Source organism: Megalops cyprinoides, chromosome 18 (genome assembly GCF_013368585.1).
Source record: "Megalops cyprinoides isolate fMegCyp1 chromosome 18, fMegCyp1.pri, whole genome shotgun sequence".
In the NCBI taxonomy this organism is placed as follows: Eukaryota; Metazoa; Chordata; class Actinopteri; order Elopiformes; family Megalopidae; genus Megalops; species Megalops cyprinoides.
Window position 1 is genome coordinate 28,188,697 of NC_050600.1, and position 27,006 is coordinate 28,215,702.

Sequence of the window (27,006 nt, forward strand, 5' to 3'; positions counted from 1 at the left end):
CGTTTCAGTGCCATGGACAGTGTACAGCGTTTCAGTGCCATGGACAGTGTGTAGCGTTTCAGTGCCATGGACAGTGTACAGTGTGCAGCGTTTCAGTGCCATGGACAGTGTGCAGCGTTTCAGTGCCATGGACAGTGTGCAGCGTTTCAGTGCCATGGACAGTGTACAGTGTGCAGCGTTTCAGTGCCATGGACAGTGTGCAGCGTTTCAGTGCCATGGACAGTGTACAGTGTGCAGCGTTTCAGTGCCATGGACAGTGTACAGTGTGCAGCGTTTCAGTGCCATGGACAGTGTGCAGCGTTTCAGTGCCATGGACAGTGTACAGTGTGCAGCGTTTCAGTGCCATGGACAGTGTACAGTGTGCAGCGTTTCAGTGCCATGGACAGTGTGCAGCGTTTCAGTGCCATGGACAGTGTACAGTGTGCAGCGTTTCAGTGCCATGGACAGTGTGCAGCGTTTCAGTGCCATGGACAGTGTACAGTGTGTAGCGTTTCAGTGCCATGGACAGTGTACAGTGTGCAGCGTTTCAGTGCCATGGACAGTGTACAGTGTGCAGCGTTTCAGTGCCATGGACAGTGTGCAGCGTTTCAGTGCCATGGACAGTGTGCAGCGTTTCAGTGCCATGGACAGTGTACAGTGTGTAGCGTTTCAGTGCCATGGACAGTGTACAGTGTGCAGCGTTTCAGTGCCATGGACAGTGTACAGTGTGCAGCGTTTCAGTGCCATGGACAGTGTACAGTGTTTCAGTGCCACGGACAGTGTACAGTGTGTAGCGTTTCAGTGCCATGGACAGTGTGCAGCGTTTCAGTGCCATGGACAGTGTACAGCGTTTCAGTGCCATGGACAGTGTGCAGCGTTTCAGTGCCATGGACAGTGTACAGTGTGCAGAGTTTCAGTGCCATGGACAGTGTACAGTGTTTCAGTGCCAGGGACAGCATGTGGTGTTTCAACACCATGGCCAGTGCACAGCATTGCCGTGCCATAGAAAGCAAAAAGGCCTCTATTTGTTTTCTGGACTAACATTCAGAGCCTTTTTTTACTAAGGACTACCCAAGTAAAACATATTGCTAAGTTCTATGTGATTTTACACCAAGCGTCTTAAACCTTCATCAGTTCAGCAGAGCATGAAATACATGTTTCTTTATCTAACAAATGTGCTGGGATATTGAATGCATTTCATCTTCATTTATATTATAGTGTCTCCACAATAGCTGGAGCTCCACATTGTTTCTGACAAAAAAGTCACATTTTGACTGTTTATTTGGCTGTTTGTTTGGAACCCCTATTGAAGAAAACTACTTTAAATTATTATTATTGTATATTTCAAGTTCCTATGTAAAGGCCAGATGTTCACACAATAATGACAATAATGGATGTCAGTGCTAATACACAAAAATGATATAGCTGAGCTCATTGGAAAAATTAGCTCCTGGATAACATGGTGCAGAAAAGAAAAAAAAAAACATTAGGTCCAGGGCTAAATGGGAGTGGCATAGCAAGAAGGATCTGCTTCACACCTCATTTCTGCCCTCCTGCAGTCAGTGAAATGCTTTTCTCAGGGTTTTTATGTATGGGACTCCACATCAGACTACCTAGTGTCCTGCTGTCCTTTCTCCACCAGGCAAGCCCCTCTATGTCTGCACACTGTTCCAGGAATGACAGTGGACTGTATTCACAGTACAATACATTTACATTTATTTACATTTACATTTATTTATTTAGCAGACGCTTTTATCCAAAGCGACTTACAAAAGTGCATACAGCAAGTATAGCGACAGTACGGGGACAGGATGTGTACAGTTCCACAATGAGACAGTTCTCAGCTGAGAGCAATGTCTGTTTGAGGACACAGTACTATCAGATTTGTACAATTACAGCCTATAGGGCAACTAATACGATACACCTTCAAACGGCAAACTTCAACAACTTCAAACGGCGCAATGAGCATCAGGGTAAAGGTGGCAACAAGAAACAATTTAAAAAGCACAGCAATTTACAACATAAAATGGGCTAGAGCAATAAGTCATTGGATGGGGGTTGTGTTGCAGCATATATATATATAGTCCATTCAGTCCTGCTGGGCTGGTCATTTTTTATACTGTAGAGTGGGTCTAGGGCTGTGCCAAGCCTCATTTTGAACACTCTGAATGCCTCTGCTTCCACAACAAGTCCTGAGGTGCCCTCAAATAAGCAAACAAAGGCAAATGTTTGTGAACATTTTCAGTCAGTTTTCCGTTGCTTTGAGTTCACTGTGAACATTTGTGAACACATACAAATGGTCTGAGGAGGTCAGTGGTGGATTTAGGTATGGGCAACATGGGCAGCCGCCCAGGGCGGCATCTTGCCAGGGGCGGCACAGGGCGACCACACAAAAAAATTCGAAATGATGATATTTCTATCGCTCGTTTGCATGTCACGTCAATGACATCATGTCACCGTGTGGGTCAGTTAACCTTGTTGGAGTGGACGCCCTGATTCTAGTTTGTGAGCTAGGCAGGCTACTGCCTGGGAAGGTCTCCCACTCAGAAGTATGAGATGGGGAGGGGGGCGGGGGTAGGCTGACCTCAGGTCTCCCCACTGGAAGCCCAAGGTAGGGGGAGCAGGGGACTCTATCAAATAGCTAGGGCTGGAACCGAATATTCGACTACTTGTTCATTGGGTAGGTATTCTTTGGGATTCGGATATTCGTTTTTTTTTTTTTTTTTTGCTAAATGTAGGCTATCAGTAAAGGCAAACTGCAAAATACATTTTGTCAGCACATTATTGTACTATATTTACACTTTTTAATTGCGCTGTTAAAATGTGGAAATATATACCACCTCAGTTTGGGCGCCTGACATCCCTCTCACTCACAGCAGTGATGGAAAAGTAGCTGGTGATCGCCTGGTTCCTACTTTAGGACTCGAATGGAGGGTCTAATTGTTTTGACCGACCCTAGCTAAGTTTGTCACCCTCGGAGGATGCTAGCTGCAGCGATGCCATTCTTCTCTCTGCCCCCCCCCCCAAAACAAACCCACGTTGCATGCTGCGCCTGCGCACCTGCGTCTGGGAGACTGTTGATGCTAGGCAGTATTTAACGTGAGCTTTTCAAAGCGCGGTAATTAACCACGGTTTTAATAACAATTTGAAACTTTAATACTAACCGTCTAATTTTACCGGCAACCGTTTCATCCCTAAATCGCACCGGGCAAATCACACCGGTGTGACCATACGCGAAAATGTTTGTTTTTAGTTTCCCCTCTCTTCTCCAGCTCATATTTGCATACAGAGCGCTGATAGGCTCCAGGGAAATTCTGACAGCCTCCAGAGATGTTCTGTGAATCTGAATGTACAACGTACGTGTAGTCTGCAGCGCAATAAGCAAGTTTTGGAAATTATAGGAAAATGACAGGCATATCGTATTACCGCGGTTCACGTGTGCGTATGGAACCGTAGGGGGCGTACCGAAAGGTTCGACAAAATACCGTGTACCGTTGCATCCCTAACACACACACACACAGTGGTCTGTGTCACCTTCCATCCCTGTCTGTGCATGTGTGTCATTCCCCCGTGTGTGTGTTGTCAGTCACATTAGTTACATGGGATATTAGCCATTGATTGGGGGGAGGTGTCAGGGCGGGAATAATTAGGGAAACTGATAGGACATTGTTTTATTGCGGAGGGTTTTGAGGGGAAAATAGGAAAGAGGGTTTTTGTTTTTTGATGGGCAGAGTTGTGTTCAACAAATATCCAGAGAGCGTCTTCTGTTCATAAGTCTGTAAGAGATAGACGTTTCTTGTCTTTGGGTGAAGTTAGTGACACTTCCCGATACCCGCTTCTAGCTTGTAAAATTATAGGAAATAAACAACTACTCTTTTTGCAACTATCGCCGCTTCTCAGTCTCTGTGCAAGTCACAACACTACAATATTATGTATGTAATCAAATAGTGTTTCTCAATCCTACTCCTGGAGCCCCCCTGTCCTGCATATCTTTTATCTATCCTTGCTCCAAACATGCTCTTGATTAAATCAGGTGTGCTCAGCTAATCAAAAGTGCCATGATGAGTCAGGTAGGTAGAACAGGGAAAGATGGAAAACGTGCCGAGCAGGGGGGCCCCAGGAGCAAGATTGACAATCACTAGTATAACACTTACGTTGGTATGTTGCTAGTGTGGCAGAGTCACCCAGGGCGCCATACAAGGTAGAACCACCACTGGAGGTTCTCGGCGAGCAGGCATGGACACTGGACTAAGGGAGATGTGTGCCCAGATGGGAGTTATCCCAGAAAATATACGTAACTGTTCGATTTTATTTAATCTTCTTACAATAAGTCAAGTGGTTAACTGTCAGTTACACTGATATGTTTTCTGAGAGCCTCTTTTTTGTATGCTATCGTTATCAATCCTTAGCGTTAGCTAAGCGATTGCTCTCTGAGGTCGTTAGTTTAGGCTAACTTGCAAACACCACATACAGCTAAAGCGTTAGGTATTTAAAATTTGAAACGATACTTTGGTTGTTATTAGTAGCCTAGAGGATTAATGCTGTCGAAATCATGAGAGAAAAGATAAATCCAAATCTTGACTGTATTTGCTATTCTCAGCTGCAGCTTTTCAAAGTGGAGACAAATAATTTGTGTTTTTAGGTTACTGGTAAATTCAAAGTATTTTCACCAATACATGTCTTCACTGAAAGACAGCCCAATGTTTATACCCGAAGCCATGTCAACAGGATTATCCATTGTTCTGTACTGTGAAATTGTGCATGAGAAGTGCCAGGCACAATTCTGAATAAGTAGCTATTGCACTGTTGGCTATTCAAAGCCACAAAACCCTAACACATTTTTCTTTGTTAACAGAGCAAGATATATGTTTCTTTCAGGAATCTATAAATAAATTAAGCAGCAGTACAGACAGTACTTTTTCAGAGAGGAATGGAATGCAAAATCAATCACCAGGATCAATGACCATACCCATAATGCTTGGTGTGACAAACACACATACAGACATTGAGTTCAAAGGAGTAAAAAAAATATCATAAATCATTAGAGTGACCATGAGTTACTAGGATATTACTAGGTTATATGTCTCTCAGAAAGTATAAATATCCTCTGTGACTTCAAAGGAGAATAACAAGAGGAAATTAACCGAGAGTGAAAGGAGTACAAGTCTTGTGCTGTGTACCTGGGTGTGAAGGGGAAAACATTTTCAGCAGTTAGCTGTAAAGTCACTAAATCACATTGGATTTACTATAAATTAGTACTGTTATAACCTCACTCCACTATATGGGCGGAGAATGGTCACTGTGCATTTTGAAATAACAGATAAAATAAGAAAACAGGTATTGCAGATGGAAGCAAAACCGGTTCCATTGGATAAAGTTCATTTAGACAAAATTAAAGTTCTACACCAGTGCTTGTGGATTTTCAGTTTTTATCAGTATTTACACACACACACACACACACACACACACACACACACACACACAAATATATATCTGGTGCAATGGTGGTGGAGGTGGCCCCCTCTGTTGCGGCCTGGTGGTTTACTTCCAACCCCGTCCTGCTCCGCTGTAGTGCCAGCATGAATGACCAGCATTTCTGTTAGACCGTGGTAGCACCTCTGCTGAGTTCTTCATACCCTAGCAGCCTTTTCCTCCACAACCTGCAGAAATATTCTATGAAATATTTATTCATGCTGCCAGTTTTTTTTAACACATGCAGGCTCTGCTCGGCAGCTGTACCTGCTGATCTCAGCTCATCCAGGGATGCTGCGCAGGGATTCTGCTCAGGGCTGGACACAAGCAGAGGGAACTCAAACATGCACCTCAGGCTGGTCATGGGTGTTATTATTGTCATGGCGATTCGGCCCTCTCTCCGAATTCCTTTACAGATACAAGCATGACTAATGTATAGCCACATCTACTGTGCTGTAGATCAGTTAGAAATATGCCTTATCACATGCTCACTTCAGAGTTACGTATAGGTTAGGCTTTGCCTAGACTTTGTCTCTGAGTGTGGCTTTCCAGAATAAATGCACATCTTGATTCATCTGTAGCATTCACTGCAGAGATTTGCAGATTTAGTTTAAGTGACTGATACAGGTAATTTCCTCTTTAAACCTTAAACCAGCCACACTTAAAACAAGCCAACACAAAAGCCAGAAAGCATACCTCATTTGCTCCTGAGTTTTTCCAAGCAGAAACATCCATTTATTTTGCTGTTTACAGGAGACCTGCCAATTACAATGTGCTCTGCAAAAGTGGCTCAAAGTCTGCATATATTTTTGCATCACCAGTGGTTCTCTCATTTGTTTCAAACAGAATTCCATCTCTGTTTAATATCTTGGTCATTTTAAGATGTAGAATCTTTTTGTCTTTTTTTGTCTTTTTTTTTTGGCTGTGCACAAGACACGTGTTCACTCAAATGTCAGTAAACAACAGGACTGTATACAATATAGATGCAATCTCTGCTTACTTATAGCTGCAGTCTGTTCAGATACACATCTCTCTCAGATCATCTGATCATGTAGGCAGCAAGAGCAATTTTGATAATTGAAAGCAGTTGGTCTTTTCACTAGTAATACAACTAAAATATGACCTAAATTATTATATATCGGTGTGATTAAAATCACTTAAAATGTAGATAGTTATTTATTGTTGTTTTGCATTTATTTTGCATCAGCATTGGTATATATAGTTATTTATTGTTTGTTTGCGGTGTGTCAAAAAAAAATGAAAGACAACACCTTTATCTTTCAAATTTCTGATCATATTTTCACCTGGCACTCAGCAGATACTCTAGCAATACAATTTAAGGTTCCTTTGACATGGTTTTAAATGCAAACAATCCATCTATACTATCAATCTCTGTAGAGATGACTGAGTTGACACATTTGCTTCCTCATGGAGATTACAGTGAACACATTTTTCAACAAGCGATTTCACCTCACATAAAGGGGCATAGCAAATTCCTCACGCCATAGCAAGGACTCCTGAAAATAATTATATACAGCATGTGTGGACAGCTGTCACAAATCCTGAGTAACTAGCCTATAACTGAGGGGAGTCCAAAACATTTACAGATAGGGCAGGGTGCAGAGAGTTAAACATTTGGCATGCAGACAACATTAGTAACAGATATACAGAATACAAGCAAAAGCTTATGTCTTGCTGTGGGCAGCAAGGACACACCAGTCTCATCCTTTCTCTGTGCACCAGGACACAAATAAAGCGGAAAAAGGTGGTTTCATCTCAGCAAACTTCTCCACTGTGTGTAAAGCTGCTAATGAACCTGTCTAGGGACCAGTGTTCAGCAAAATGACAGCAAAATGGTTTGCTGCCTGTTCTGGCAAGCTATTTCAGAACAGGAGCAAGAGAGCAAGAGAGAAAGTTTCGTGTGTTTGGCATGTTAGTGGCATCTGGGAAGGACACTGTGACATTGAGAACATGTACCACTTTTTTTGCACTAAACACAACCCCACTGAGCATTTGCAAAACCTTAGTTTTCATTCTTCTGAGCATAAAACAAGCTTTCAGCTGTTGCTGAGATGTCATTTGTCACATTCAATTTTCCTCTTTTTGTGGTGGTCTTCAAAGGAGGCATCTTTCTTGTACCACAGCTATGAATGCCACATTCATGAAAAGGACACTTTTTGACACTTCTTGACACTCTGTATACTGAAGATGCCAGTTATTTATTGATCTATCCAACTGTTGACCTTGATGCCTGCCAGACCACTTGTCTCACAGCCTTAGCTGGAAAGATTCTTATGCCATTGTTCCTGCCAATGCCACTGGATCAGCTGCCTTTGCATTAATGAATAACCCACAAAGACTTATGGTCTAAGGAAACTGGCATAGACAGGAAGGAACTAGGTGCAGACATTGCTCTTCACAAGGGTCTTATCAACAAATATTCATTTGCTTGTCGTTGTCTTCAGTGTTAAGTCTGAACAACACCAGCCAATCACAATGCCAGCAGCTGCACTACACTGGGAAATCATTACTGGAAGCTGGAATATTTGCCTGACTGATCAACCAATGGGTGGCAGTAGGTTCCAGAGAGAAAAATGACATTTAAACTGTGGCTTTAAACTGACAAAGCTGTTGGCTATACAACGTCAATAAGGGAGGCTAAATAAATTGATAGTGGATCACACATTTCATCTCCAGTAATGTACACTGTTGACTCCATAATTGGAGTGGAAATGCTGAAGACTCATCATATGTCTTTTTCACATCTCCTCATATGACTCTATCTTCCAGTCATATTCTGTATTTGCCATACCCCTGAGGTGTCTGCTTTCATCTGGCAAGAATTGCTGATTGGGCTGCTGTTGTTTCTTGATTTGCATTCCCACTGAAAACTTCCCTTCCCTCCAGCATCCGCCACTGAATTAAAGCTGTCGCAGCAGAGTGAGAGAGTCTAGCAAACAGGCCCCGTCCATGGCTGCGTTTCCGGAAAAATACAAAATTGTCTAATTCCACCTTCATAATAAATGATCAGAACTCTGCACTGGGCCATTCCTTTTCCCTCACACTGGGCCATTCCTTTTTCCTCACACTATCAGCTCAGAGCAGCAGCATTCAGTGCCCTCCTTTCACACAGCCAATAGCTCAGACTCCCCACCCCTGCCCTTAACCAGCCGAACCTCAGGATGTACGTTCTTACTTAATCCAATAAAGCACAGAAGCTTGCCATAAACACTACCGTGTTACAGCATGTTTCACTGTTCTAATGGCTCTCAAATCCAGACCATGCACGTCATGTTGTAAATACAAATGAGCCTGATGGCTCTGTGTTCTGTGTGAGAAGAGAAACGGATTGCAGTGACAGCTGTAATGAAGAGGTGTACGAACATGATGTCTTAAGCTCTATGAATGAGATGAAACCGCATTTGATGAAACAATATTTTTAGCACATGCTACAGGATACACTCTATTCCAGCTCATTGTTTTTCATTGATAATTTGGAGCTCAGAAAGTGCTGTTAAAAATTCTCTTGCATCTGTTCCTATGGTGTGTACTGCACTCTCATAGTGCTGCTACTTACGGCTGCCAGTAGTTTGGCAATAGTTTGGTAAATATACTACAACATAATATATATTATCACACGGTACCTTTCGGCATCCTCTTTCTGAGAAAATCATAACGGGAGCCCTGGAACCCTGACAATTAACAATTCAAAACACATTAATTTAAAGTAAGAATACAAAGGCTCTCATCTTCATGCACCAAAGCATGTGGTATTTTCATATTGCCTGGTGCTGACAGAATTTCAATTATAAGTCCTGTCAAGTTTCAGTACCATCTTTGGGGCTGTGTGTATCAGGTTCCGGTGCTGGACACAATTGCTGGAGCACCCTGCTGGGAAAGGCCCAACCCTGCACCCAAATGCAGAATGCCCTGTTGGAACAGGCATAACCCCTGTACCTGACTGCAGTAGTAGCCTGATGGGAGAGGTCTAACCCCTGTACTAGAGTCCAACCGATAAATCGGCATGCTGATATTATCGGCCGATATGAGCTAATTGTAGAAAAATCTGTATAGGCGTTTACAACAGCCGATAAATGACAATTAAAAAAGAAGCGTAGAGATGAAAGGTGGATCCTTCAACCATGTTGTGAGTGTTGTCATTGAGTAGTTTGTCCACCAGAGGGCACACTGCAACTCCACTGTTTGCAACACACGTGTTTGGAACGCCGCGAATCGCAACAATCTGCTGACCCAAGCAGAGTCGAGCAGAGTAGCCCACAACGGAGATCATCTGTGTTCATGGTAAATTGATAATTGTCACGTGAAATACATTGCTTAAATAATAATAAATATCCCCATCACTTTTCCTCTTAGCCTAAATAAGCCTGACAACGTTCCTGTCAGCCATGCCTTGTTTTGCTGCAGTAACGTGAAAGCCGCTACCGTCAGTCAAACATTAAAATTATGTAGTTGAGTGGTGTAGGCTAAGCTGTTGACAGACTTGATTGTAGGTTTATTTATGAAACAGTGTGGCAGTTCTAGCAAGTAAACAAACAACGATCCTATCATGTCTCCCTCGGCACTTCTAAAAATTCTCTGGCAACATCACTTACAGCAGCTTATATGCTGTCCATTACTAAATTAACTAACCCACAAAGCTAGCTAATGCCATGTTTATCAGTGGAAGACCAGTAACGTTAATGAACAGTTAAACTATAGCGTTTAACTTATTCTGCCTAAATGAAGCAATGGTAAATGTATCTGCAACTTGCATGTCTGTAGTTAGCTACAGTCGGTGCATTGGAAATTATTAACCCTTTCGCACCCACGGTCGCACTGGTGTGATCAGCCGTTTAGCGCATATGCTAAAACTGGTGCAATTAGAACACTAGATTGGAGAAATTCTAGCCTAATTTTAGCTTCAATGAAACAGCGATTTAACTCTAAAAAATATAGCAAATGCTAACTGAAAACTAAGAGAAGCTTAATAACGCTAATGAAAACGTAACGAATCATGTAATTAACACGTACATAGCATAAAAAATAAGTTACGTGCGAAAAGGGTTAAACCAGAGGGGACACATATATAAACATGGGCTGAACAAGTATCTAACATGGCTTGGTAGCCAAACAAAGTTATCTAGCTTCTCTTTCAAACGTGTAGTGTGAAATCCCAAAGTCGCAAGTTCTCGTTGCAGACAGTCATGTAGTAGGCCTATTAGAGGCATTCAACAGCAGCGTTTACTCTAGGTCACGGTTTCTCAACCAGTGTGTCGCGACCCAGATCATTCTATAGGGGGTCGCGAGATTTTCTCTGGTGTGTTTTAACCGAATGCGACATGAAATTTACAAGCGACACCAATGCATGAAAAGTCAATGGCAAGAGGCGAATGGGCGGAGCTCGCGGCGAAACTGCAAGCGACGCGAAATGGGCGAAATGAGCGTTCGCTTGACTTCATGTTCAACTCGAGCGAAAATTTCGCCTGGCGAAAGCCAATTACCTTCAAGTGGGGCTAAAAGCCACACCCATTTTCCAGAAATCTCAAATCAAACTTGCAGCGAGCAGCGTGGTGTAGTCAAAAATGCTTGCTGTGATGTGGCGCGAAATTCGCTTGTTCATTTTTCAGGCAAGCGATCAAACCTGCATGAGGAAAGTGAAGCTTAGTACAAATTGCCCACTTCCCCAGGAGTATAGAACTGGGGATTGTCGGCGCAGCCCGTAAGTGCACTTCATAAAAGGCTCATTGCAATATTTGGGCGACAGTATTGTCGAATCGTATTTTCGAATGTCGTATGTCGCCCTTTCCCCAGTTCCACCGTGCCTGGATATCATTTCAGAGCGGCAGTCTCAAGTGTCACATTAACGTGAGTAAAAGAAAAATCAGTTTGCCTATTAGTCTGCCTAATGATTGAAAATGTTTGTATGTTTTTGTGAAATTAATTATAATAAGCATACACTGTACTGTAGCCTAGGTCTAAAGAGGCATTTCAGTTATTTATTTCTTTATTTCTCCCCTTAGTGGGTCGTGGATGACTGGCATACAAAAGAAGTGGGTTGCAGTAGGCAAAAGGTTGAGAAACCCTGTTCTAGGTCATTGTATCAGTTTACACATTTAAGATGGCATGATATTTTTTAAACATTTTTGAATTTTTATTCGTATTTATCAAAACTTTAATATATTTTGTTGTACTTTTGTTCAAAGTACTATTTATGACAATAAAACAAAAAAAAGTTTATTTCTAAAATGCATTATGTCATGTTATCTTGGTGAGGACTCTTAAATAACTACATGTAACAAATGTTAGGGAAAATCTTTGTTTATGTTATGTGTTTCTGTAAAAAAGAAAAAAAAAGAATATTGGCTGATATATCATTATCAGATTTTTATATCCTCAAATATCAAAATTGGTATCCGTGTTAAAAATCTTAGATCTGTCGGGCTCTACCCTGTACCTGACTGCAGTAGTGGCCTGCTAGGAGAGGCTGGATTAGAATGCTGAGGAGAACCTTAAAGAGATCTGTTGTTCTAGTTAAGTGGGGGGATAAGATGTTCTGGATTAGTTATATGTCTGATAATGCAGGCAGGATATGATGAATTTCACATACCAGCTTTCTAATAATCAGTGAAGAGATACTACCTTTCTACAAAAATACTCCATTCATATTTCTTGGTGTAATACCACACTGTAGGACCATGAAACTATGCAACCACAAGGCCCTTTGACATTAATTTTAACTCTATGTAAATAAACAAATGATATGCTTTTAATAGTATGGTTCTGCCAGTCATGACACCTACAAAATATGTTGTATAAGACAGAGAAAGAAGAAGCACTTTAATGATAAGGACATGCTGCCCAATGCAAACTGAGTTACTTACCTTGCCCTATTCTCACAATCGCTACTGTCTCTTTCTCCTTATTTATGGCGTCAGATTTATGTCAAAAGTTGTGGGCACAGAAAACATGCTCGCACACAAAGCAGCCACCACGCGCGAGAGTTTCTGCTTGGTGAGCGCTGGAGGGCACACGCGCAATTTGTGCCCATTCAGCCAAAAGAGCATTTGTCAGGTCAGGCACTGATGTTGGACGACAAGGCCTGGCTGGCAATCTAATTCATCCCAAAGGTGGGGTTGAGGTCAAGGTTCTATGCAGGCCACTGGAGTTCCTCCACACCAGACTTGACAAACCATGTCTTTATGGACGTTGCTTTGTGCACAGGGGCACAGTCATGCTGGAACAGGAAAGGGCCTTCCCCAAACTGTTGCCACAAAGTTGGAAACATACAATTGTCTACAATGTCTTTGTATGCTGTAGCATTAATGTTACCCTTCACTGGAACTAAGGGGCCTAGCCAAAACCCTGAAAACAGCCCCAGATCATTATCCCTCCTCCACCTAACTTTACAGTAAGCATTATGCATTCCAGTAGGTAGCGCTCTCCTGGCATCCGCCAAACCCAGATTCATCCATCAGACTGCCAGATAGTGCAACGTGATTCATCACACCAGAGAACACGTTTCCACTGCTCCAGAGTCCAGTGGCGGCGTGCTTTGCACCACTCCAGCCGTCACTTTGAATTGCACATAGTGATGTTGGGCTTGTGTGCAGCTGCTTGGTCATGGAAACCCATTTCATGAAACTCCGGATGCACAGTTCTTGTGCTGATGTTGCAGCCAGAGACAGTTTGGAACTCTAGTGAGTGATTCAACAGAGGATAGGTGGTTTTTATGTGCTTCAGCACTTGCCGGCCCCACTCTGTACGTTTGCGTGGTCTACCACTTTGTGGCTGAGCTGTTGTTGCTCCTAGACGCTTCCACTTGACAATAATAGCACTTACAGTTGATCGAGGCAGATCTAGCAGGGCAGAAGTTTTACAAACTGACTTGTGGCAAAGATGGCATCCTATGACAGTGGCACATTTAAAGTCACTGAGCTCTCCAGTACGACCCATTCTACTTCCATTGGTTGTATTTGTAAATAATTTTAAGTATTCTTAAATCTAAATAAATTTGTACCTGAAATTTGTACTTCAAAAGAAACTGGTTTGTTGTGCAGTATTCTACACCAGTGGGCATTTACTATGTTTCTGATCTTGTATAAATGCTTGATCTGTCCAGTCAAAATCTTTCCCTGTTTTTCCTTCTCTTACACCATCACTAGGCCTAGAAAATATGAGGAAAATCTGAGATGTACGATAACATTGAACAGATGTTCAATATTGCGATGATGATATGACTTGCGAGAAATAAACAAATATTGAAGTGTGCATAGCAGCTATACAGTTCCTATGTCTTTCTGCTTTAATAGGTACACTGCTAACATAGACCCCAAACATTGAATAGCCTATGCCCCCTGAATAAAGAAATAAAATAAATTATTTTGATCATGCTTTTATTTAACAAATTGCACATGAATACCCAACCAATTAAACAGAACATTAATTTAAATAAGACATTATAACTATAAGAAATTAAAGTTTAATTTCCCCTGCTCCCTTTAAAATATTTTCTTCTAAGGTCAAATGTTCACATGCTGAGTGTGAATGCATGGCACTTGTAAATAAAATGATTTTTCTTATTCAGGCAGTCTTTTGCGGTGTGTTCATTGTGCATGTTCATATCGCGATGACGATGAAAATGCAATTTATCGGTCAGCACTAACCATCACCTATGGCACCTTTAAGTTCAGTGGACTGCTTACCTGCTGGAATTCCCACTCAAGTCTCCTCTTTAGATCTGGATACCCCACCTGAACAATTACTGTTCATACATTACTCTGCCGTGCTGCAGCAAAGGAAGCTTTAAGAGTCTGGACAGAAAATATGCTGCTTAATGGTAAGCAGAATATGTTTCAAAGGGGAATACTCCTATGGCACCTAGGCCACTTCATTGCTAGTGGAAACAATGCATAATAATCTAGATGGACTACTCTTTTATAACACTCACTAATTATCACAAACTCAAGGGATGAAATCTAGTTGCACACATTCAATGTAATGATTTTAACTCACATCTGCACGTTATACTAAACTGCTGGTGAGTGCCTTACTTCTGAACTGTACTTATATTTTAGTTATTTAATTGAGAACTGTTGTGATACAATGGTTTGCAGATGCAAGCTCTTGAAACACCATAAGGTGTATCGCTGGCATGTAGCAACAGGCAAAATGGGAAAAGTGGGGGCTATAACAGTAAAGAGATTTAGACTTAATCAAAAAAGATTAAATGATGCACACAGAAGGCTAGTCATAAACATGAAATGTAAAATTATGATAAACAATGTGTGATAGTGTTTCACTTTACACTGCTGATACCATTGAATTGTTACTTTTGCTCATTAATGCCTTGCTTTGTCTCTGTTAAAGGAAGCACACGCAGAGGGAGAGGTTCAGGTAAATGCATTTTAATTTTCCATTGTTATCCATTTTAATCCTGTATTATCACTGATCAGTATCCCCAGCTGTGAAGCGCAGCCATAGTGGTAAAATCTGCCACAGGCACATGAAAGCCTAACCGCATTTCCCTCGTTAGAATCAGGCTGACGGAGTGTCCATGTGCATCTGCCCTGAGGGTGACATCAATAGATGGGGCGTGAGTTAACACCCATCTGCCAAGTTCACTCGAGTTAACCTGAGGCAGCCCGGCCACTTCCCCTGCTAATTAAGCCTAATCGATTACATCGCTTCCTAACTGCACTCTAAATGATTTTCAGCCATTTAGTGTCAAACAACTACAAGCACAAGTTTCTTTGCTAATGAGATAATGCAGGGTTGAGAAAAAAAAATTGTGCTGAATAATCTCCTTGCAAACGTGAATTGTGCTAAGTGGGGAGTTTTCTGGTGCATACAGTGAGTGTGTTTGGTGTAAAGTGTATAACCTGATATGCTCATCTAAAAATATGGCTTATGAGGCTTGTGATCACAGATACATGCAGTCAGAGGATACAGGGCCTCCAAAGAAGGCCTCCACAGTTAACTGTAAAATTGTAGCACTAATCAGTCAGTCCAACAGAGAGAATGAGTAGATTAGGTTAGACTTTATTACTTTGCATTGGATAAATAAATGACCGGTATGTGGGATGTGTATTCATAGATATGTGTACACCTGCTTGCCATGTGGTGAACTAATGTGATCAGCAGTCAAGTCCTGTACAATACAGTGGCATTGGCTGTTAACACAAGCCTTGCTAAGAAGACTGCTCATGACTAGAGATCTCAGTTTTCTAGTGTAAAAATGTTGAAAATCTGTGTTTAAATGCGTCAAGAGCTCAGCTGATACTAGCCAGCTTGTGTAACTGCCTCCCAGAAAAATCTAAAGACTCTGCAAGAAATGAGGGTTAAAATTATCTTAATTCCGCAGGTGACTGTTTAAATTTGAGATGATGGCAAGACAAGTAACAATCTGTGTGTCCAAAAGTTTTAGTGGAGAATCTGAAGAGAACCTTGTTATGGAAAGACAGTTGAAAGACATCAGCCATGCAACAGTACAACTTTCTGCCTGATGGCTGAAGCTAAGTGGCACTGGGCTTGGAGGGTATGGTGTCCCAGTAAACGGAATCTCCCCTCTGGGAAGCAGAAAAGCAATGCCGCAATGCAGCGATGGGGACACTATGCTATAAGAGACACTGAGATGAAACCTTAAACATGGTTCTTAATCATGCATTCATTAAAGATCCCATGGTGTTATTGGCCAGGTATTGCCAGGTGTGTCCTGGCCAAATTTCCCAGTGTGGGCTGGGGAATATGATATAATATACTCTTCCGTCTCTCAGCCTGCCGACAGTATTTCCACTGTGAGATTCTTCCACTAACTTTTTTGCTTCTTTTCAGAATTTAAAGCAGGTCATGTTCAATACACCAGCAGAAGGGAAAACTGAGGACCATGTGGAACAGAATGTTAGTTATTACACTGATATCATGATTCCAGTATTAATGGAATCACACCTGCTTGGCACGGAGTATGTGCAGGCCAATCAAAACATGCACTCCTTTCTTGCTATTGAACTGCTGTGAAAACTGCATGTTTTTGAACTACCAGCAAATATTGTCACAATAAAAATCCAACAAGCTAACTTAAAAATTACATAATCTTCTTAACATTCACCATTAAATATAGATTAATAAATATAGATTAATAGATGAACTGTATGTCACAAGAAAAATAAAGCGTGAACAGAAAAAAGTTGTGTGGCATTGGTCATCTGCTGGCAGCTGGTGGTGCCCTTTGCTAACTTGATTAAGCTTCGCTATATTGTCTCTAATCCTATTTGTTACGTTCCTGTGATTTATGCTAATACTGAGCCAGTGATGGCATGCATGAGTCTAAGAAGAAAACATTTCCCTCCCCTCATCTGCCATGTTATCAGTCTTAAAACCAGCCAACTAGCCGATCTATCAAAAACTGAAAGATGGACCAATAAGAAGGTCAATGGGCCGGTAAGATTTGAATGGCTGCAATGCATCATCCAGTATCCACCTTGTATGGTCTGAGACAGGCCCGCGCAACAGGTGATGGAATAAGATAAGCCCTGTGTACATACCGCTTGGAGAAGCAATCTTCCTTCCAGCCATGATCTGTGTGTCCAATAAGAGCTCTCCTATCAGCTCTTTAATCCTGAGAAAACAAAAGCAGCTCAGTTTCTCAAGAAGTAACATAGGTTATATGCCATAGTCTTTCAATTCATGTCATCTTCTGCATTAATTGAAAGGGCTAAATAGCACAGTGACATCATCAGAGATTAGGAAAACACACATTATTATTATTATTATTACTACTACTAGAGGCCATTAAGATGTAATTGTGTACCATAACAACACAGACGATTTGGTGAAAGATAAGAGATTTCCTGTAAAGAACCTCCTCTAATTGTACTAACATAGATAATAGCTATATCTGCTCTGATCGCATGTGCTAATCATTGTCAAATTGTGTTTTTCTTTGCTTTAACTCTATTTAATTCACTCAGGAACAGCTACTGAATGGTTCCCTGATCCAAACATGTTCCACTGCTCTGTTCCCTCCTCATTAATGAGTCTTTACACACATGGGAGAAGAGGTGAGGTGGGACATGGTTATGCATTGAGCGTCTGAAATGCCAGAGACAGGCATGAGCGTTGTAGACATCTTCATTACAGTCTACAGGCAGAGATCAAAAGTTTGTCCCAGGACACACGCTGCATACAATCAGTCTAACACCTAGAGGTCTTCATGTCCTATTAGGGGGTTCAAGGAAAATGGTATTCCTTCTGCTTAATTATTTATGGCCATTGTTAAATCGGTGGTGCTAAACTCAGGAATCACACTGGACAAGGAATACAAATGGCTGCATACTTCAACCAACCCTTAGATGAAAACAGCCTTAAACTAGTTGCCTGTTGCCATAAATGGAACTTTACAATGTGTAAATTACAGCATGACTTTGTGAAATTAACAACCAATGTTTTGACAATAAAAGAAAAAAGGCCTTTTGTTATTCAAATAAGGCACATTCCATTGTGATATGTTTGAATATTGGAACTTGCCAAGTTAAGATGTATGTATTTATTTGGGAATGCAATTCTGTTGGATTCTGTTGTTCAGTTTCATATAAATAAATGAAAATCATGTTGATTTTTTTCCATTTCAAATGTCATCTAAAATTGGATTGGATTGGATTAGATTATGAAGAACTTTCTTGAAAAAGCCAATGAGGATCCTAAATATCCTACATGCATTTCTGATCTGATACATGTATGAAAGTCCATTTCAGATAAGAAAAAAACAGAGGAGTAAAAACAGGTGCTGCTGTTTATTAACTGAATATCCCAAACAAGAGAATTTTAACACAATTCCTATGCAGTTAACTAAACCTAGACAAACCAGTTCCATCCACAACTACAAAAATCCCACTTGCCACGTCCTTCTTCCCAGATGTACATCGCATCCCTCCTCCACCCCCCACCTTCTTCTCCCTGTTTATGATGTTCAAATGAGGGATCAACAACCTCGGCCCACAGCCAGGTGCAGTCCTTCCATTGGACTAAAAGCTATCCACTATAACCACATAAAAGGCACAACCACATAAATCTTGATTCTCTGATTGCATGGAAATTCGCGCCTACTGAATAATAATGTGCTCACAATAAGTGATATTCTGTGAATTTTTAGCATTACCTTTGTGAATGAACTGAAGGCCCCATGAGAGATTAGAAGAGTCTGTTTGGTGCTGGATATACTCATTTTCTGTGCTATACACATTATTATTATTATTATTATTATTATTATTATTATTATTATGACTGCACTACACAAATGCAATGGCAGATGCTGATCTAATGGCTAAGCAGCTGTTGAAGCAGATGTGGACACCAGGCAGAAACAGGAGTACAATGTGCCTCCATTAGGGTAAACTCTAAAGAAAGAATGACTGCACTTGCAAGGGACCGGTGAGGGGAGATAAGTTTATCACTGCACCTTCATTAGTACTGAAAATAGTTTCACTTCTGAGGAAAAAATAGGCAGGAGATTAGATAGGGTGCTCATCTTTAATAGCACCAAAACAGCACCAAAAATGTATATTCTACAGAGAATCCAAGAGATCTGCATCTGACTGAAATTGTAGTGTTTATTATGTATGGCCTAATTTTATGTAGAAATGAGAGGGTTGGTATTCCCAAAGCAAGAAAATATGTTTTAAATAAATAAAATTTCTACACCAGCTATGACAGCAGTGACAATGGTGCCAGAACACTGGGATGAGTCTTGTTCATTTTGTATTTTGTCAATATTCCAGTGCAGTAAATCTGAGATCAGCCGTGTGTGACGTGGTGACTTCTGGGCATCTTCTTATTCCATTTTCTACACATTCTGCCATTCTCTTTGTTGCATGTCAAATGATGTGATTTGATATCAGTGTAAGTAGCATAACAAGGTGCATTCAGTATAAATTTCATAAATGATTTCATAAATAAAAAAAAAAACAATTTAAAAGGCCCAAAGCCATAGCAACCCAGTTGTCCAACATGTGACAGCTCACTGTGGCCTATTTATATATGTATGTGGCCTATATAATTTGAAATAATTAAGTTGTATATATTGGTACCTCAGTATACTATTTCTGAGAAAATCATAAAGGGAGCTCTGGAACCCTGACAAATAACAATTCAAAACACATTACCTTAAATTAAGAATACAAAGGCTCTCATCTTCACGCACAAGTGCATGTGGTTTTTTTCATATTGCCTGGTGCTGACAGAATTTCAATCATAGGTCCTGTCATGTTCCAGTACCATTTATATATATATATATATATATATATATATATACATACACACACACACACACACAGTATATATAGAGAGAGAGGGAGGGAGAGAGAGAGTTTAGCAACTACTGCTATCATCACCTTATTATGACCTTTATCTATACCATAAAGCTGGAAGGGTTGGAGGTAGTGATGTGTCGGTCGCAAACGAGTCGGCTCTATGAGCCGGCCCCTTTACGTGAATGATGGGAGCCGGCTCCCGACTGAACCGATTTCTTTTTTTTATTATTATTAATTAATACAAGACAGAATAATAGGATGATCTTTTCGCCACACTGCTCAGCCACAGGTACTCCATGCACTGACTGAATGTTAGAATTGTAACATACAATTATGCACGAGGACCGATGCACTGTCTTTAGTGTTTGTAGCGAAACGCTAATTTACAATGTTCAATATAAATAAAACGTTCAATACACATGTGTAATAGTGTTTGATGCTTTTACATTAATGTTTTTATACCAAACAAAATGTAAAATAATGGTATTCTGGAAACTATAAGGTTTAGTATAATTACATAGAATAATTAAGTGACATACGTGCTCACATAACAATCACAGGTCATTGCTAAATTTGGCTGAATTATAAAAGCCAGAAGTGGTACTAAATGAAGAGCTGTTTGGGAGCCGAAAGAGCCGGCTCTTATTGCTCAGCTAAGCCAAATGATATATTTGGGCTCTGCAAGGATATTTTCTAAATGTAATATACTGTAATAGTATATTTTTGTATTTTATTTTGTACATGATATGTAACTGTGTAGCTATTGAGATACAGATTTGTGATCTCACTCTCTTCTCTTCTGATGAACGAGAGGGCATGCGCAGCTGAAACGTGTGATGCTGACTGCGTGTACTTTTATTTTATCTTTGAACAGCCTTGAGCAGAGAACATACAGGGTTGCAACCTGTAATGCTGGCCTGCACCAATAAATAGACTCACTGCAAAACCCGGCTCTTTTATTGCTATCAACACAACACAACGCAGAGGGTAACGGTGAAGGGACAGACGCAGTTCCACATATTACATATGCAACAGCATTTTGTAAATGGTGTGTGGGCAGGGCTGGCTAAAGGCATAGGTCATATAGGCGGTCATCTACAGTGCCACCTTCTGGTGTGCGCTGGTCACCCTCAAAGGAAAAAATAAATAAATAAAATTTGTCGGTGGGCGCTCTTCCTCATTTTCTGCACTGAGGTAACAAATGAACAAATAACGAAAGAAATACACTTTGCACCCCTGTTCCTCAAAATTTTTCATCTGCCCTGGCTTCTACTGTACGCACTGAAAGTGGGGGATGGGTTACTGTTTGATGCACATCACACACAGCCCAAGTCCGGGACATAAGAAGTGCCAGAGATTGCTAGACTGACTGACTGATGAACAGATGTGAAGAGGCAGATATCTATTTTCACATTTTATTTCAGAATGAAAAGGTCCAAGCCTTCAGGTGCGCAAGGAAGAAAATGGAGAAAAGAGGAGAAGGAGCCCTAGGGCTAAGTGGTATGGCCTAAAATTTATATCACGGTATAATTTGAAGCACGGACGGTAAAGATATATATCACAGTATATTTGTTTTTCTTAAAATTTCAATATAAATGCTTCTGAAAGGGTAAAGCACTGGTATGACAACTGTATGGCAGCTATTACTGTACTCATAACTGTATTACCAGGAAATATTTCACATAGTAGCCTACAGAGGTATTTTAAGAACATTTAATTGTGCAAAACTGCAATAATAACTAGAACAAAATACAAAACCTTTTCTCAAATAACGTCCATCTCTGAAAAACACTTTTTCATGAAATACAATAAAATCAAGCTGCACAAAGTGAAAATAAAAACTGACTTGGGGATTAAACTTCTCTGTCGCTACGACGGATTTCCATCAATTGGATTCCAGACAGGCCATGTATGAGATCAGTGTAGATCCGGGTGGGGGGGGGGGGGGGGGGGACAACAGTGGGTGAACAGTGGGTGTTACAGGACTTAGGAATCGCGCTACCAGGTGATAGGTAGTTGATTTGTATAGACATACAATCTACAGTACTTGGATGTCAGTAACATTTAGGCCTAATGTATAGCCTATCGAAACAAAACAAGGAGATGATAATATAGCCCCACGGTGTATTGAAATAGGGTAATCGATTAATCACGTCTCAGCGGACGCGCGCACATTCAACTTTAGTCTACACACAAGCCGACGTTAGATTAACACCAAAATATACATTTATAAACGTGACAAAATAAAAGGAGCAACCTGCAATCTCACCACTCCGACGAACGAGAAAAAAGCAATCCTTTTGCAACCACACACATCTTCCGACCGAGAATAAACAAGGACAGTTTATTCCAGCAGCTAAGAATCATGAGCCCGAATGCAGTGTTCACCTGCATGCATACACTAATTTCCCCTCATCCCTACCACTTGGCCTGTGAGGATGTCGTCTCCATCTTCATCATACAATATAATCAACTGATAGCACACACACATAATTCGAGAGCAATGGAAAGAGAATAACACGTTATTATTAAAAGAAAATAACATGCAGATAGACTTTTAATGGGTGGCCGTTAGCTTATAGTGGGACATAGGGGTTTTGTTACATCGTTGTATGTAGGCTACATTTTATGAGGTTAGGCTACTGCTGTGTGTGTGTCTGTGTGAGCGAGAGAGAATGGGTGCACGTCTGACAGTAGCGCAAACTCACGGTGTCCCGTAGGCTATACAGCCGCCAGACTCACGGTGTCCCGGAGAACAATATTTTAATGCTTCAGAAAAGATTAATGTCTGTCAGATCAGCAAAGATTTGTGTATGTAAATAAAGCTTAGTATCCAACCTGGTCTCATGGGATATACGTACCTCAGAACACTTTTTTGCAGAGCCACAAATACGTACTCTCGGGTACATTTTGCCGCAGTTTTGAGAAACAAGTGTCCACTCGGGGTGTTAAAGAGAAGCTCTGTGAAATAGACGTCATGTGTTTTTTTTTTTTTTTTTGTAACGGAATCTCATGGAAGCACTCAACATGCCTAACTGCTCATGATGACTTCGCTAAGGTGACATCAGGTAGCTATTGCTCACTTATTTAAATATTTTCATCTGGCTTGCTAAATAAAAAATATATAAAATCAAATAAAAAATGAATAATACCATTTGACTCATGGTACCGCAGAAGGAGATCAGTATGTAGTTTTATGTTTTGGCTGTGCTTTAATTTACTTGGAACAAAGTATCTACATAGGTCTATTTTATCTCGGATAGTAGTAAATTTGTCATGTTAATATAATAATCCAAAGTAAAAATTAGGGGTGTGCATCTCTCCCTTATAAGACGATCAGATACGTAGGCTATCTGGATACATGGGCTATGATACGATCCAGGGACGATACATTTTAATACGATTCAGTGCGATGCGATGTGATACGATGTAATCTGATACAGTTCTTAATATTTGTTTAATGTAGACATTCATTTTCCATTATAAATTAAAATAAGCCAATTCTATAAAAGAGGCATTGCTTACCTGCACATAGATATAGGCCTATTTCATAAAAGACCAGGGAATCCCAAGTATTTTTGTTACTTTATAGCACGAGAAAAAATGTAAGACAAACGTATCATTTCAGAATTACATGTCATTGTGTTTATTACTTTTCCAATAGACAAAAAAGACTTACTGTATGAACAAACATTTTGACATTATTAATATAAATTGAAGTCTATCTCACACAGCCATGGCCAGGTGCCTCACTTTGGCAGTTAGTTAGGGGGAGAAATATGAAAAAATATTATTTAAAAAACACATAAGTCTTAACCCTTCAGTACATTGCTGACCACTTACCGCTGTACTTAATCGCTGTTCTACAGACCTTACAAATGGCCAGACTTTTGTCCAGTTTTCCTTCCTTCTTATAACATCCAAATGTCTTCCAAACTTTAGATTTTAGATTTGATGGTGCACTGTAAACCGTGTCGGCGTTGTCGGACATGTTCTTGTTTTTACCTCACAAGCAACACTAACGTTACTCTCGTAAAAGGTAAAAGGTCAACGCGAGACGCTGTGCAGATTTATTAGCGAATGAGAGCGGCCATTATTATTTTGAAAGTAACATGAGTAGTAACATTAAATCGCAGCAGCTTAATTTATACTAAAGTAGAATTAGCAACAAAGCTTCAGTCAACCGATTCATAACTTTATAATCGGGCCATCGACCGGTTCATGGTAGGCTACATTTAGATCGATCCAGGTGTCCGCATATCGAAGTAGTTGTATCTTTAACGTTAAAACCGGTTTCCGATTCGTATCAGTGAATCATTACACCCCTAGTAAAAATACATAGAAAACAATGCAATATATTTCGCATTTGTTTGCACATATGGATGTGCTCATAATTGGTGAGTTGTTAAATGTGTTTTACGAATATATAACGTTAGCTAGTTTTCTAGCCATTTCACTAGCCAGCTACCACTAGTATATTAGCTCAGTTTACACATCTGGCTGTAATGGCAGCAAATGCACACCGATCAGCTACGACAACTTGAGCTTTGTAGCCAGCACATAGTAACAACCAACAGAAACACACAGAGTGCTTTATTTAGGCCTATCTAGCTAGCTAGCAAGCGAACTAAGAGAAGGCATATCGTTCTTGCGATACATAGCTATGTACTACTTGGTACGTAAATTAAAGTACACCAAAAACACAAATCTAGCTAACTAACACATAAGCTGACAGCTCACTAGCCACCTAGCTACATAACGTCCCTGTAGCTACGTACCAGCTCAGCTGACACCTCGGGTATGTTACTATGTCAGACCCGCCAGCAATCATCTCGTTCTTCTCACAAAGGCTATGACAACCGACAACCAACAGCAAATCGCAGACTTTTATTTAGTTAGATATCAAGTGAACTGAAAGAACTGGTGGTTTAACTATATGTACTACAGGACACCTAACTGAAGGTAGCTAACTTGCTAAATCACCCAGTCGAATGAATCAGTAGGCTGTTAGTCCCGTTCCCCGATATGTCGAGCCAAAAGGTTATGGGAACCTCTGCTTGGTAGCCAGCAAGTACACAATCCGTTTTATCCACCAAACTATACGAGAATAGCCACAACTATACGTGATACTATGTTAAAGGTGGCATTAGCTGCTTTGCACACTCACAAACTGACAGGCATCATGAGCACTCCCAAATGATTCTGCATTTATCATTAAAATAACACTGACAATTGACAGCTTCAGGACAATGTAGCTTTTTTAAAAAACATCATCTACAGTCCATTTCAATGGCAAAATGATCGTAATGTTACATTAAAGTAATCAAAACACAGTTTAGTAAATGAATGTAGTTTTCCTCACTTTTACTATGGTAAAAATTCATCAAGAATAATCATTTCTTCCATGGTTCCGTATGTTAAAAAATCCACAATAAGTTGAGTCTTGCGCAAACCCCAGTTCACATTTTGCTATCTCTGCATTGGGTTGAAAAAACACGCAGAATGCAAACTGTGCAGTGAGCAGCCATAACAGCTTACCAACATGACTTACTGTGCCCAACACAAATATCAGCATGTGATTTATGGGCCGATGAACAGTTTCGTCATCTTCAGCTGGATTCCTGATAAACTGTATGGTATGAAACAATTTCATGAATCAGTTATGCCATTAAGATTGGCTTTGATAAATTTGTTATGTTGTGTGTGCATTTTTGGCTTAGCTCTCTCTCTTTTGCATTTCATCCCTCCTATTCTATGGATCTGTCTCTGCTCTTGCTGTGTTCTAACAGTAAACAGTAATGCTTACAGAAAATGGCTGTTTTTTTTTCTTTTCGATTTTTTTTTTTTTTTTTTTGGCACAGTGCTATTGTTTAATGTTAAACAATGCTATTGTTTAATCGTCTGTCCCTCAGACAACGTCCCCTTGTGACAACCAAACAGGAAGTGGTATCAGGGTACATGTGAAGACTCTCTGATATCCACTTGTGCACATAACTGCAGTTACCGTCAGACACACAACATGGTCTTAGGTGCTGGAACAAAGCACGTTTTCAGTGTGCACACACCTAATTCCTAAACATAGGTCAATACGTGAAATCACAGCATATGTGGCAGTGATCAGCTGTGGGTGGGGGGTTCCAATGCTGTTGTTTTGCCTGTCTGTTTGCTGCTGCCTCAGCTGCTTTGAGTTGGGCTCCAACCTTCACAGTATGAACCCCTCCATATTCATTTGCCCGAAATCCGGCCTTGGCCTGTGCACGTATGTCTACAGTTAGTCTTGTGTAGCCAATACACACTCTCTCCAATTAACTATGCTCCTGGAAAGACACTAACTGCATCCTGATTAGAGTGTCTTTCTTTCAAATGTAACATATACCTATACCTTTCATTGCATTTGTTCTCCTTAAACATCAATGAGTATCATTTATATGGGCAATACCATGGTTCCTGGCACTGTATGTGTACAATGAACCTCATGTGAACCTCTGTAAACCATGGTCCCCTCAAATGTGGGGATATGATGGACTGTCAGATTACCACTGCTTCCTGGCCTCTCCCTGTTATAAAGGAGAGGTAGAGTTGGAGGGGCTCTGTGAATGACATCACCCAAGTTCATCACTGCTCCTGTCACCTGAAGACTGAAGACTCCCCATTTCATCCTCCCTTCTGGATAAGAACCATGATAAAAAAATAAATAAATAAATAATAATAATAATAATAATGTCAGCAAAGTTCATCCCCACCTCCAAGAGGTGCTTACTGGGCAACGCTAATATGGAATTTTGCCACATTTGCATCTAAAGGGGCTATGACAAATATTCAAAAAATGGAAGCTCAACAATATTATTTGCCATACCGCATCGGTCATCATGTGGGTCAACAAGGACTGCAATCACCAGTGACGGACCGGGCTGGGATCAAAAAGTATGCTACTGCAACAAACTCTCCTCAGAAAGTACTAGAAGATATCCACGCTGAGGGCACTTTTATGCACAACATCCACAAAGGAACAAAGAAAAAACAAGACAGACATGGACAAGGGATGAGTATAAAGATGTAATGGAAGCATTCTGTTTTGCCACATATCTCACTGAGAGCTCAACAACATTAACCACTTATAACAACTGGAGAACAAGACATCCAAATGAATGACTTAACGTTGATGCCAACAAACTTGCAAATATCAGACATTATTAAGAACAAAAGATTAACAGACATGGAACTTAAGACTAGCCAACAAAACAACATACAA

The 27,006-nt window shown here is 40.6% G+C and overlaps 1 protein-coding gene across 2 annotated transcripts in view; it reads right to left on the reverse strand.

Moving 5' to 3' along the window:
* The window catches only part of LOC118793060 (leucine-rich repeat and immunoglobulin-like domain-containing nogo receptor-interacting protein 2), a 372,915-nt gene that overhangs the window by 121,188 nt on the left and 224,721 nt on the right, over window positions 1–27,006 (reverse strand). Inside the window, exon 1 of one of the 2 annotated variants that reach the window (XM_036551002.1) lies at window positions 16,992–17,067. The exons of the other annotated variant lie outside the window; for it this stretch is intronic. The gene's annotated coding sequence lies outside the window, so the exon portion shown is untranslated. Of the gene's footprint in view, window positions 1–16,991; window positions 17,068–27,006 lie in introns of those variants that run through there. 2 annotated transcript variants of the gene reach the window in all.